Below are 13,098 nucleotides of genomic sequence, written 5' to 3' on the forward strand. Positions count from 1 at the left end.
CTGATTAAATGCTTCTAGTCGTAAATGTTTTCTTTTGGGTCTTGGACACATAGAATTATTCTCCGTCTCTAACGTTTCTCTGTTTTAAAAAATTAAGTGAAGAGCCACAGGCAGCTTTTAAACTTGACTTTCATCCCAGGTCTAATGACTTACAGGTGGCAACTTTTCCCCCTCTTCTCCCTGCAATGACATTTCCCCAAGTCTATCAGTGGGTAATGCCACTGAGAACATCATAGAAAAGGGGCATTTGAAAACAAGTAAATAAACCTCTTCATTTTCTTTGTCCATAAAAGGCCTTTCCCACTTAGATTTGAAATATGGGAGCAGTTCCATTTATTATTTAAGCTGTTTTGTATTTGGGTTTCTGTACTCACGGCTCAGCCCATTTAGTTTTCTTTAGTTGAAGATACTTCTCTGTGAAGTATACTGAGCTGATCCTACAGTTGACACACCTATTTTACTTTATTCCTAGAACTTGGGCTCAAAAGAAAGCAAATACTAAATTCTAGTTACTCTCAATGGATTTTACAAGGTAGCTGTTAAAATTATATCGGGGTGAGGATGGAGACAATACAAAGAAAGAGAAGTAAGGGCAAAATAACAGTAAGGATGTCTGATGAAATTGTCATAAATTGTCATAAGGAATGAACTATTTATAAAAAAAAAAAAGTACCCTACAGCACGCTGAAATATGTGTATATCGATACATTCATAATATGAATGAAATTCTTTCATCTTGCTTATAGTGCTCTCTCAATGAACCAAGGCCACCTGTCAAAATCCCAAACACCAGGCAGGAGAAGACTTCTTTTAAAGTGTTGGTTAGAGTTCTCCGAGAGATTTCTGAACTTTATATGCTATTGCTGTTGTGCTTGGTTGTCTCTCAGAGGTTGCAGGTTTAAGTCCCTATTGCTGAAGGCACCATGCACTTCAGATGCAGGGCCCAGAGTCCCCTAAATCAGAACTGACCTGAAAGCCTCCCCTCTGAGAACTAGCCTTTCATGATACCAAAAGGAACCATACGAGCTTCCAAAGGAGGCAAGCAACCAACAGTTTTTCCTAGTTGTGACACCTATGTACCTCAACAATGATTCCATAGCCCGATAACCCCAAAGGTGCACTAATGGAAATCATAATCTGGGAGTAACCAACATATCTGTATTTGGACTTAAGACTCGACCAGAGGAAAATCATGACTAGTACTGGGAATCTACTTAATTATCCAGGACTGGTGAAATCCTGTACCTTGGAGGAGAACCCACAACTTCACTTTACTAAACCACATAATCTCTAACTATATTCTAAATATTTATCCTTATACTCACAGATAAGTACCATCCTTTCCTATCATTACCTTTGCAATGGATGAAGATCATTACAGAAAAACCACAACCAATCAAAATGCAGAGTTACGGAGCCCAGTCCTATGAAACAATTCCTGTACCTAAGGTTCAGAGATCATTACGAAAGTGGGTCAGAAGACTGTAAGAGCCAGAGGATTAGAGAGTGTGCTATGAGGTTATGTCTTCTATAAATATCAGACGCTTTCATGGTGCCAAAAAAGCCATACAAGCTTGCATAGAAGGGAAGCAACCAGCAGTCCTTCTCAGCAATGATGCCCATGTAACCCAACAATGACCAGCATAGCAAGACAACTCATAAAATCTCACAAACATGACTACCTAAACCTAAGCTTCAACTACAGCAACAATAAGAGATCTGCCAATGTGGACAGGGCAAAGAAAGTCCAGGAGGACTCAACCCTACACAATGAACTTTAAGCAACTAAGAGATGCTGAGAGTGGGAAAAATGGTCCCCCAGAGGAGAGAACAAGAATTGGTTATCCAATACCAAAAGGTCATCCCTAAGAACATTCCTACAAGTCACATCATATAGACTGAGAAGGCCATATTTATGTATTTAGCATTATATATGTATATGAATGTGACAATTAATGAGGAAGGAATCCATGACTTTTAAAGAGAGCAAGAAGAGGTATATAAGAGGATTTGGAGGGAGGAAAGGTAAGAAGGAAAAGATGTGCAGGGGCCATGCTAATCTTCTCTGTATAGTTCCAATTTTAGTATATGTGCTGTATCTCCCCCAAGACCCAGCTGTTGGGCATATATCCAAGGAATGCTCAATCATGCCACAAGGGCATTTGCTCAGCTATGTTCATATTAGCATTGTTTGTAATAGCCAGAACTTGGAAACAACCTAGATGCCCTTCAGCTGAAGAATGGATAAAGAAAATATGGTACATATACACAATGGAGTACTACTCAGCAGAGAAAAACAATGACATCATGAGGTTTGCTGGCAAATGGATGGATCTAGAAAAAATCATCCTGAGTGTGGTAACCCAGACTCAGAAGGACAAACACAGTATGTACTCACTCATAGGAGGATACTAGATGTAAAACAAAGATGACTAGACTGCTACACAACTCCAGGGAGGCTACCTAGAAAACGGGACCCTAGGAAAGACCCAGGGATCACCCAATGACAGAGAAATGGATGAGATCTACATGAACAACCTAGACAACAGTGGGAGTAATGAAGGGAAAGATTTGAGAGAAATAAAGCTTAGGGGAGCAGGAGATCCCAGCTGGATCAAGAACAGAAAGGGAGAACGAGGAATAACAGACCATGATAAATGAAGACCACATGAGAACAGGAATAGGCAGAGTGCTTGAGAGGTCCCCAGAAATCCACAATGATATATCCTCTGTAGACTGCTGGCAGTGGTCAAGGGAGGGCCTGATCTGACCTAGTCTGGTGATCAGATGACTAAACAGCCTAGCAGTCGTCTTGGAACTCTTATCCAATAACTGATGGAAGTGGATGCAGAGATCCTTGGCCAGGCCCCAGGTGGAGCTCCAGGTGTCCAACTGTCGAGAAGGAGGTGGGACTGCAAGAGCGTGAATTGTTGAATCCAAGATTGCAAAAAGCACAGGGACAAATAGCCAATCGAATGGAAGCACATGAATTATGAACCAAAGGCTGTGGAGCCCCCAGCTGGATCAGGCCCTCTGAATAAATGAGACAACTGAATAGCTTGATCTGTCTGGCAGGCACCCAGGCTGTGGGACCAGGACCTGTCCTTGGTGCATGAGCTGGCTGTTTGGAACCTTGGGCTTACACAGGGACACATGCTCAGCCTGGAAGGAGGGGACTGGACCTGCCTATACTGAATCCACCAGGTTTAAATGAATCCCCAGGGGAGTCTTGGCCCTGGAGGAGATGAGAATGGAGGGGAGGGGTTGGGGGGAAGGTGGGAGTGGGGGCGGGAGGGGGGAGGACAGGGGAACCAATGGCTGATGTATAAAATTAAAACACATAATAATAAAAAAAGAAGGAAAAGATGCAATTATATTATAATCTAAAAAATATTTTAAAAAGAAACCACCAGAGGTACTCTAGTAGTATCTGTTATTAAAAGGGGAGGATACAGATAGGTGAAAAGATAATTCAAACTTCATCCAAGGCTAATACTACAAAAATAACATTCTCTCCCTAGCCTCCCTACTAAAGTAATTTATCTAACATTTACACTTTTGTTTATTATAGCTAGTCAAGGTGCAGTTTTCTCTATTTGTTAATATGACATAGGGAGCCACCCACACAGTACCTTGTTTGTTAAATGCTATGTAACAATCCATTGTGTGTGTGTGTGTGAGAGAGAGATTTCAGTTTGGTCACCTATTAGTGAGGTTGTCACCCAGGGCTTATCACACTTCTAACTCCCAAAGTGGAGATGTGTATTTCATTTTAAAACTTAAGATAAAGAAGCGTTAACTTCTTAATGATGTCAATTGACCTCTGTGTTTGGTGGTAAAACAAACAAACAAACAAACAAACAAACAAACATTATATTGTTGGTAGGTTTGATGAGATTTCCATTTTTGGAAAACAGTATGGAATAGAGGAAGTGGATGGGATTAGGTCATGATATCAATTGTAATGCACACATTCTTTGCAGTTGTGTTGTGGGATATTTGTACACTGTGTGAAGACATATTGCTGTGATTGGTTTAATAAAGAGCTGAATGGCCAATAGCTAGACAGGAGAGATATGCAGAACTTGTGGGCACAGAGAGAGAAAGAAGACCCTGTGGAAAAGTGGAATGAGTCAGACACACAACGTGGGAGAGAGGTAAAAGCCACACGGTAGAGCACAGATTAATAAAAAAAAAAAAGTGGATTAATTTAATTTATAAGAGCTAGTGGGGCAAGCCTAAGCTAGGGCTGAGCTTTCATAATTAGTAAATCTCCATGTCATTATTTGGGTCTGGAAGCCCAAAAGAAAGTCCTATTACACAGTTGCCACTACTTGATATTTTTTCTTAGACATTTGTTCCCTCTTCCTCTTCATCCTTGAGATTTAAATTAATTTTAAGTATGTGTGTGTACACAGATGCCAATGGAGGACAGATAGAAGAGGGGTCTGATTCCCCAGAGCTGAAGTTCAGGAAATTATGAGTCACATGATGCAGTAACTGTACTCAGGTCTTCATAACAGTAGTTTGTGCCTTTAGCTGTTGTACTGTCTTTCCAGTCTTCACCCTTCAGTTTTAGAATAAGATTGTCATTTTCATGTCAAATTATTTTAAAGAGATAGTGAAGGGCTACTGAGAAAATGAAAGTTCCAAAGTGTCTTTACATGTTTTAAGGTCAACGGTTATGAAAACTGATCTGTCAGGATTAGCTTTAGCATCTTAACAAACTCACAGTGTGATCTAATATCTGGCTTTTCTAATAGACCATGTACTATTTCTAAGTAAATATCTGAATTACATGTGTTTTAAGGAAAAAATATTACCATTGAATAATCCTTTATTGAATTTTAATTATTAAGCCTCTTCATATCACTGACTTAATTCCTTTTATAAAACATTTATCTATGTCAATAAGAGTTAGTAACTTTGAATTCACAGATTTTCTCTAAGGAACAGCAAGAAATACACTAATATTTATTTTCATTATTTTTTCCTTAAACTTTTAATTTTATTTTAATATCAACCACAGTGTCCTATCCCTCTTCTCTTCCCATTCCTTACCCCCACATCCTTTCTATCCCAACCCATCCACACCTCCTCCTTCATTCAAAAAGGGGCAATCCTCCCATGGGAGTCAACAAAGCATGTCACATCACATTGAGGCAGGACCAAGATCTTGCCCCTGCATCAAAGCTGGGCAAGGCATCCCTGCATGGGGAATAGGTTCCAAAACATCAGCTCATACACCAGGGACAGGTCCTGATCTCACTGCTAAGGGCCTTACAAATGACCAAGCTACACAACTGTCACCCACATGCAGAGGACCTAGGTGGGTTCCATGCAGGCTCCCAAACTGTCTGTCCAGAGTTCGTGAGCTCCCAGGAGCCCACTCAGCTGTCTCTGTGGGTCCCCCATCATGATCATGACCCGCCCTTGCTTGTACAATCCCTTCTTTCTCTCTTCAACTGGACTCCTGGAGCTCTGAGCTGGGCCCAGTGCTTGGCTGTGATTTCTGCATCTGCTTCCATCAGTTACTGGATGAAGGCTCTCTGTTGATAATTAGGGTAGTCATGAATCTGATTATAGAAGGTAGGTCAGGCACTCTCTCCGCTATTGCTAGGAGTCCTAGCTGGGGTCATCCTTGTGGATTCCTACTCCATGAAAATATAGGCAATAGTTTTTCTTTCTTTTTTATTGAGTTTTTTTTCCTACACAATATATTCCAATGACAGTCTCCTTCCATCAACTTCTTTCAGATTCTCCTCACAACTCTATCATCCCAACTCTAAGCTCTTTCTTTTTCTCTCTCTTTAGAAAACAAAGGCATATATGGGATTCTCTCCTGTATGACTTCTCTGCTGAGTTCTAGGATTGCCTCATTGGTAGGGGATGTCACAGCCATTGCATTTGCAGGGTTTCTTTCCCTTATCAGCTCTCTGATGAGTCTTAGGATTGCATTTCTAAGTGGAAGGCTGGTTACATTCACTGCATTTGTACATTTTTTTCCTCCTGTATGAATACATTGATGTTTTCTAGGATCTGAGCTACCAGTAAAGAATTTGTCACATTCAAAAACAAACAAACAAACAAACAAACAAACAAACACCCCCACCAAAAAAACCAAAGGTCAACAAAAATCTTTGAAGCAAACAATGATAATAATAAAAAAAGCAAACAACCCCCACAGACAGACAAGCAAACACACACACACAAAGCATACAAACACAAAATCAGAAGCAGTAATATGCAAGCACAAGACCACTTAGACAATAATGAAAAAACCCAAGCAAAGGAATATGAGACAAACTTCTACAAAAATACCATTAAATTTTCTTTGTCTTTGCATCACCTGCTTTCCTTAGTGTAGTTATATATCCAGTGAGATTTTATTGGAGAAGAGTCATTCTTGCTTTGCAAGTAGGTAGTACTGTAGATAGCTCCTTGGTTAGGAGGAAGAGCCCATGTCCACTCTCCCCTCTTAGCACTGGGACCCCATCTGGCTTGAACCTATGTAGTCACAGTGCATCCTGCCACAGACTGTGAGTTCACAGGTGCATCTGTTTTACGTGTCTGGAAGACACTCTTTCCTGCAGTCATCTATTCTCTCTGTCTCTTAAAATCTTTCTGGCTCTCCTTTCACATAGTTCCCTGAGCCTGGGGGGGGGGTGGGCTTGAAGGAGACTTGCATTGAGGACAGAGTCTTCTACAATCTCTCAGACTCTGCATGTGGTCCACTTTCTCTGTGGTAATTCCCACTTAACTCAAAGGGAAACTTTTCTGATAGTGGCTGAACAGGGCCTTATCTATGGGTATAACATATATTCTTAGGAGTCCTTTTATTGTTATGTTCCTTTAACAGAACAGTATTTGGTTTTCTTCTAGGCCCATGGCCTATCTAATATCAGCTTTTTGGCCAACTCTGCAGTGTCAGGCATGAGTTCCATCTTGTGGGGTGGACTTTAAATCCAATCAGAGAGTGGCTGTTACTTTTATAACATTTGTGCCACTTTGCAACAGTATGTCATGCAGGAAAGTCATTGTTGTAGATGGCAGGATTTATACCTGTATTGATGGATGGTTGGTTACCTTTCTCCCGTGGTAGCATGCAGAGTACCTTCTAGTACCAGGAACACTAGTCAGTAGAGCTTAAGGCTCTAGTGAGGCACCAGCTCCACTTTTCCATGTTGAATGAGATGTGTAAGTGTTGTCTTCAACCATAGAGCCTTACTGCAGTTCATGAAGAGTAACCAAACCTGGGTGTATGGGGTTTCCACAGGGCCTCTCTGGCCAGCAACTCAATTAAATGTAACCCACTCTTGTTACTGGAGGTGTCACATGGTGGTGAAGCATGTCTAGTGGGAGCATCACCTCCCCATTATTTGGTAACTCCTTCTAAATTTCTTTCATATATGCATATATTTTAAGAACTTCTACAGTAGTTGGTTCCCATATAACCCCTCAAATGACTTTAGTGTTACTTCCCCTTCCCTATTCCCTTCCTTACTCCCCTCTTCTATCCCCATCCCCATGTAATCCTCCCACTCTGGTCTCCTTCTGTTTCTCCATAACTATATATTCTATTTCAATGGGAGGTTCTTCCTTAACCCCCAGTCCCTTACTTGATATCTAACCTCTATGGTTACACAGATTGTAGCATCTTTATTATAGGCTCAAATGCTAACATCCACATATAAGTAAAAACATAGAGTACTGTCTGTTGGGATCTAGATGAACTCACTTAGAATGATTTCATTTTATAGTCCCATCCATTTACCCCAAAATTTCATTTTTTAAACAGCTGAATAATATCCCTCTGTGTAAATAAAATGTACTACATTTTATTAGCTATTCATCACTTGATGGACATCTAGGCTATTTCCAATTTCTGTGTACTATGAATAGAGTAGCAATGAATATAGCTGAGCAAGTGTCTGAATAGTAGGATGCAGATTCCTTTGAGTATGTGCCCAAGAGTGGTAAAGCTATATCTCCAGGCATGTATTCCCAGCTTCCCAAGGAACTACCACATTGATGTGCACAGTGGTTGTACTGGTTTGCACTTCCACCAGCCATGAATAAGTGCTCCCCATTCTCTTCATCCTTGCCAGTAGTGCTGCTACTTGTTTTATTGATCTTAACCATTCTGATAGGAATAAGATGAAATCTCAAAATAGTTTTGATATGCATTTCCATGATGAGAAAGATCAATGACCATTTCTTTGTTTCTCAAACATTTGTATTTCCTCTTTTGATAATTCTGTTTAGATCTGAACCTAATTTTTAGTTGGGTTGTTTACTTGATGTCCCGTTCTTTTGGTTATTTATATATTTTAGATATTAATCCTTTATCAGATGTGTAATTTGGAAAAATCTTTCCCATTCTGTAGGCTGATCCTTTGTCCAAATGATGGTGTCCTTTTCCTTACAGGAGGTTTTCACTTTCATGAGGTCCCATTTATTAATTATTCTTAGTGTCTGTGCTATTGGTGTTCTGTTTAGGAAGTATTCTCCTGTGTCAATGAATTCAATATCATTCCCCACTTTCTATTCAATCAGATTCAATGTATTTAGTCTTATATTGAGGTCCTTGATCCATTTGAACTTGATTTTGCAGGATGATAGGTATGGATGTATCTAGAATCTTCTAAGTGGACCATCTAGTTTGGCCTATACCATTTGTTGAGGATGTTGTCTTTATTTCCAATGTATATTTTTGATTTCTTTGTCAAAAAATAGGTAAACTCACATGCTTTAAGAAGAGAAATAGATTGTCCTATATAATGTAACTGCAATATATATATATATATATTACTTCACTGGTATAATCAAGAAAGATATTTGGGGATTACAATCATGAAAATGAAATTATCATGAAAATAAAAATATTCATGAGGTTGTCTTACTAATCTTTGTTTGTACTTAGTTTGAGGCATATTAAGAGAACAAGCAATATGTATCAATTTTTTTCCAGATCATAGAACTAAATCACATCCATGCCAAGGTGAAAACAGATGATTGATTCTATGGGGGACATATACATGCATGTCATTATGATCTCTCAAAAATGAATACCATAGCCTTATGATACATATGCCATATTTCACGCATGGAAATACCCCCTTTCATGATACAGTAGATGTTTTTTTTTTATATTCTTTCTGTTTAATCTTACATAATGTTTTGACTGCCCTCAAGTGCTAGGACTTTGTTTCATAGATGTGGACACAGGTAGGTTAAATTAAGTTAAAAGAGACAGTAGGACAAGCCTAAGCTAAGGCTGAGCAGTCATAATTAATTATAAGTCTCCATATCTTTATTTGGGAGCTGATTGGCTACCCAAAGAAAATTCCAACTATAGTCTGTGCAAACATGACTTGATTGAAGTCAAAGAAACATGTTGTGTTGCTGTGGTTCACAAAGGTGATGTTACACTCCAAGCCCCACAAATACATATAATAGAAAAATCAACCTTTATTCTATGTTTTGTTAGTGAACTTCATAAGATTTGACTATTATTGTAAGTATCCCATAGCTTTCTGCATGGATCTTAGATTTTATTTCCTTTCAGCCATTACAAGAGCTTCTCAGAAGAAATAGTTTCACCACCCAGTAAATGGATGCTTTACTATTCTGCATTATTATTTACACCAAGCTTTGTAAGCACTTAAGCTACAACAGATAATTGTCAAAATGATGAAGCAGTAAAACCCCACACCACCAGCAGTTATAGTGTGGACATACTAGGGACATATAGCAAGACTTAGAGCGTACACTCAGTTTGTTAGTAGGCTAGGAAAAGCAATCATTTATGAAGACATATCATAAACACACAAAAGAAAGTCCCTGGAAGAATTATTTTAGGACCCAAGTACCTCATAAGCGCTGCTTATCTTTGTGATTTGTTTCGTATCTGTCTCACTCTGTGTGATTTATTTTGCTTAAGTCATGTCCTGATGTAAATGCTGCTTGAAAAGTGCCTATGAGAGACACTTGATCATCATGTCTTCATGAAAGAAAAATTTGTCTCTTGTGGGGATCATGTTAATTTAAAAATGAATAAGGTAATAGCAATATTGATAATTTATACTCTAAAGTAATAGTTTTATCACACAAATGCCAATTTTATTCTCTCTCTCTTTTTTTGAGTTTTATCTGCTTTCTATCTTACAGTGGGTGTTGGGTATGGGAACTATCTACAGACTTACTTTTAGCCTCAGAACGTCTGGCTTGGTCTGTTTTCTTTAACTAGGACATCAGTGAAAACTATGTTCTGTCTGTGGTGATGTATATGAGTGCAAACAGAGCCCTGTTAGCCATTATGTACCTATTAGCTCTGATTACCTTCTGATAGTCCTTTGCCAGTTGGTTTCTTTCACTTTGACAGATCTAGTACTTTGTTTAACCTTTAAGCCAGTAGGGCAATAACACAGCTGACAGAAGGAGAGAAATAATTAAGGAAAACTTAGCCAGGACATTTAAAAACCTCTAACAAGGCAGATATTTCTGTTCAATTTAAAAACTTGTCAAGGCATGCATACAATTCCCCATAATTGCTATGGCAAAATGTTTCATTTTTTTTTTGCTAGATTCAAATTAATTTTAGCAACATAGCTTAATCAAATTACTAAGTGTCTTCTTTTAAAAATATCTATAATTTATAGTCTTAGGAAGTAAGTTTTAATACTGTGAAACTTCTAAGAAAAGTGATATCCAAGAGTACTTACTTCTTTGTGGAAAAATCACAAAGGAGATATATTTTTAAAGCATTGTCTAAAAATCTGCCAGCCATTACATTTTCTGTAATGAATAATATAGGTTTTTGTAAAATAACACAAATCACTAAAAAACAAAACAAAACAACAACAACAAACTAGGTTCATATTGCTACCAGCTCTAAGTACTTAAACATGGCCAATGGGAATTACAAGAAAAAAAGACATCTTAAACCTTTTTTAAAAAAAGTACTTCTGTGAACAAATTTAGATATCAGCTAGCCCAGGAAGCATTGACAGAGCCTCTTCCTTCTTTTCAGGATCCTTCATCACTACCCCTGCCTGAGCCTGGGCCTGCTGCCATGCTGAGATCACATTTGATGCATGTTATCTACTCCTGTGAACAGGCATTTCACCCTGCCTGGGTCCTCCTTTCACTAATCCATAGTCATCAAGAGCAGCAGAAAAAGTGCTTCATTGTTGCATGAAGATATTTAATGGCAGTCGGAAGAACTTCTAATTGAGAAATTGCCAAGAGTTTCTCCAGATCATTAATAATTCGGCAGTTTATAAGACATTAAAATATAATGTGTTCATTATTTTCCATAAATCTGTTAAGAGCATTGCATAATTCCTCTTTCTTACTGATTCTTCTCTCCACATCTCTCTCCCCATAGCACCCCCTCTCTCTTTTGCTAGTATAATATCAACTAGTTCAGGTGTTTTATCCTTGTCAAATATAAGACTCTGACATCAAGAAACATTACAATTGTCTTCTATGCATAAGTGACAAGAAGTGTAATTTATCACAAGTCCTAGGTTCTTTGTTATCAACATTATTGTAACTGATTATAACCCTTCTTACTTCATGTTTGCACAAATATTTCTTAAGACATACACTCTTAAGATTGCAGATGAAAAACTGCAATTAATATTAAAATGATAATATTCTCAGCTGTATAGATATATAGCATATTACAGTTTTATAATAGGATTTCAACCAAAACAACTGAGGTAAAACCTGAAACACTGTTAATACCACTGACATATCTTAGCATATGAGTTTTACAGCATAAAATATAGAATAGGCAAAATACCTTTTTTTAGAGTTACAAAGAAGGAGGAAAACTCTACAAATTAAAGGGAAAAAGAAGAGATTTCCATCCAATCACCCATTTTGTTGCACTGTTATCAGTGCTGAAGTGATTGAGTTTTCATAGGACAGCTCAGTGGAAAAAGAAGCCTCGTCAAGTATCAGAAAAAAAGGTAGTGCTTGTGGGTAGGTGTGGGGGTCACATAAAGCACAGCAGAAGGCCTGGAAATGAGGGAATTGAGTTATGCACTGGGGACGGTAGGGTCGGCCAGCACAGGCTAAGGTGCAGAGAGGATATGTTGGGCAATCTCTTAATTGGACAGGAATGCTTAGAATTACAAAAGTAAAAGTCTACTTCTAGAGTTGGGAAACTAGATATGAATCACTAGATGTAGCTAACAGGCAGCTGCCCATCTAATATTAAAATAGAAGTATTTATTTGGTTAAAGAATTGGTGAACATCAGAATAAGGCTGGAAAGAGGCAATGATCTTCCAGGTGTTAAATAGTTACTGTGGATCAGATCACACACCAATTCTTGGAGGAAACTGACACACAGGCCATATCTTATTGAATGAGCATAAGTTAGGTGGGAACAGAAGTTGCCAGTAAACAAAATGTTCATAAATAAATAAAATAAATGAATAAATAAATAAAGTTGGGGAAAAGACACAGTGCTTTGCAGAGTTTATTTTATTTTATTTTAAATTTTTTTAAGATAGCTCTGGTTGCTCAGGAACTCACAGCAATCCACCTGCTTGTGCCTCTCAAATGCTGGGATTAACCAGCATGTATTACAATGGCTGGCATAACTTTGAAAACAAACAAATTTTATTGCAGTGGAATTTGAAGCATTAAGCTGCAAATGAGAAGAAATGAGATCAAAAGGTGTTTTAATGCCATATAAAAGAGTTTGAATTTACCCTAAGAGAAATGGGGGCTATGGGAAGTTAGAGAGTTTTGTGGAGGGTAACACCATTATGATCAAGTTTTCATTTTGCAAACATTTTCTACCTGAATATGGAGAATAAATCCTAAGTTAGCAAGGCAAAAGAAAGGATGCTAGAGAGGTGGTGCATATTCTTGATAAAACAGAACGGTGTCCTGGCAGCTGCTTGTGGCTGTTGGGAAAGTGAGAGAGAACACGTTAGAGAAAAGAATCAGTGGGTTTGTCTGTAAATTGACTATTAGATGAATTGAAAGGGAAAAGAAAACTTCACTGTCAAGGCTGAGGTTATTGGCACAAGGGATAAAGGGAAAAAGATAAAAAACCAAACCAACACACAGATATGTT

General features: G+C 38.3%; 1 pseudogene; it reads right to left on the reverse strand.

Moving 5' to 3' along the window:
* Positions 1 to 2,040: 2,040 nt before the first annotated feature.
* On the reverse strand, positions 2,041 to 2,111 carry LOC118596610 (annotated as a pseudogene).
* Between the last annotated feature and the right edge of the window lie 10,987 nt (positions 2,112 to 13,098).

This window comes from Onychomys torridus, chromosome 15 (assembly GCF_903995425.1).
Source record: "Onychomys torridus chromosome 15, mOncTor1.1, whole genome shotgun sequence".
In the NCBI taxonomy this organism is placed as follows: domain Eukaryota; kingdom Metazoa; phylum Chordata; class Mammalia; order Rodentia; family Cricetidae; genus Onychomys; species Onychomys torridus.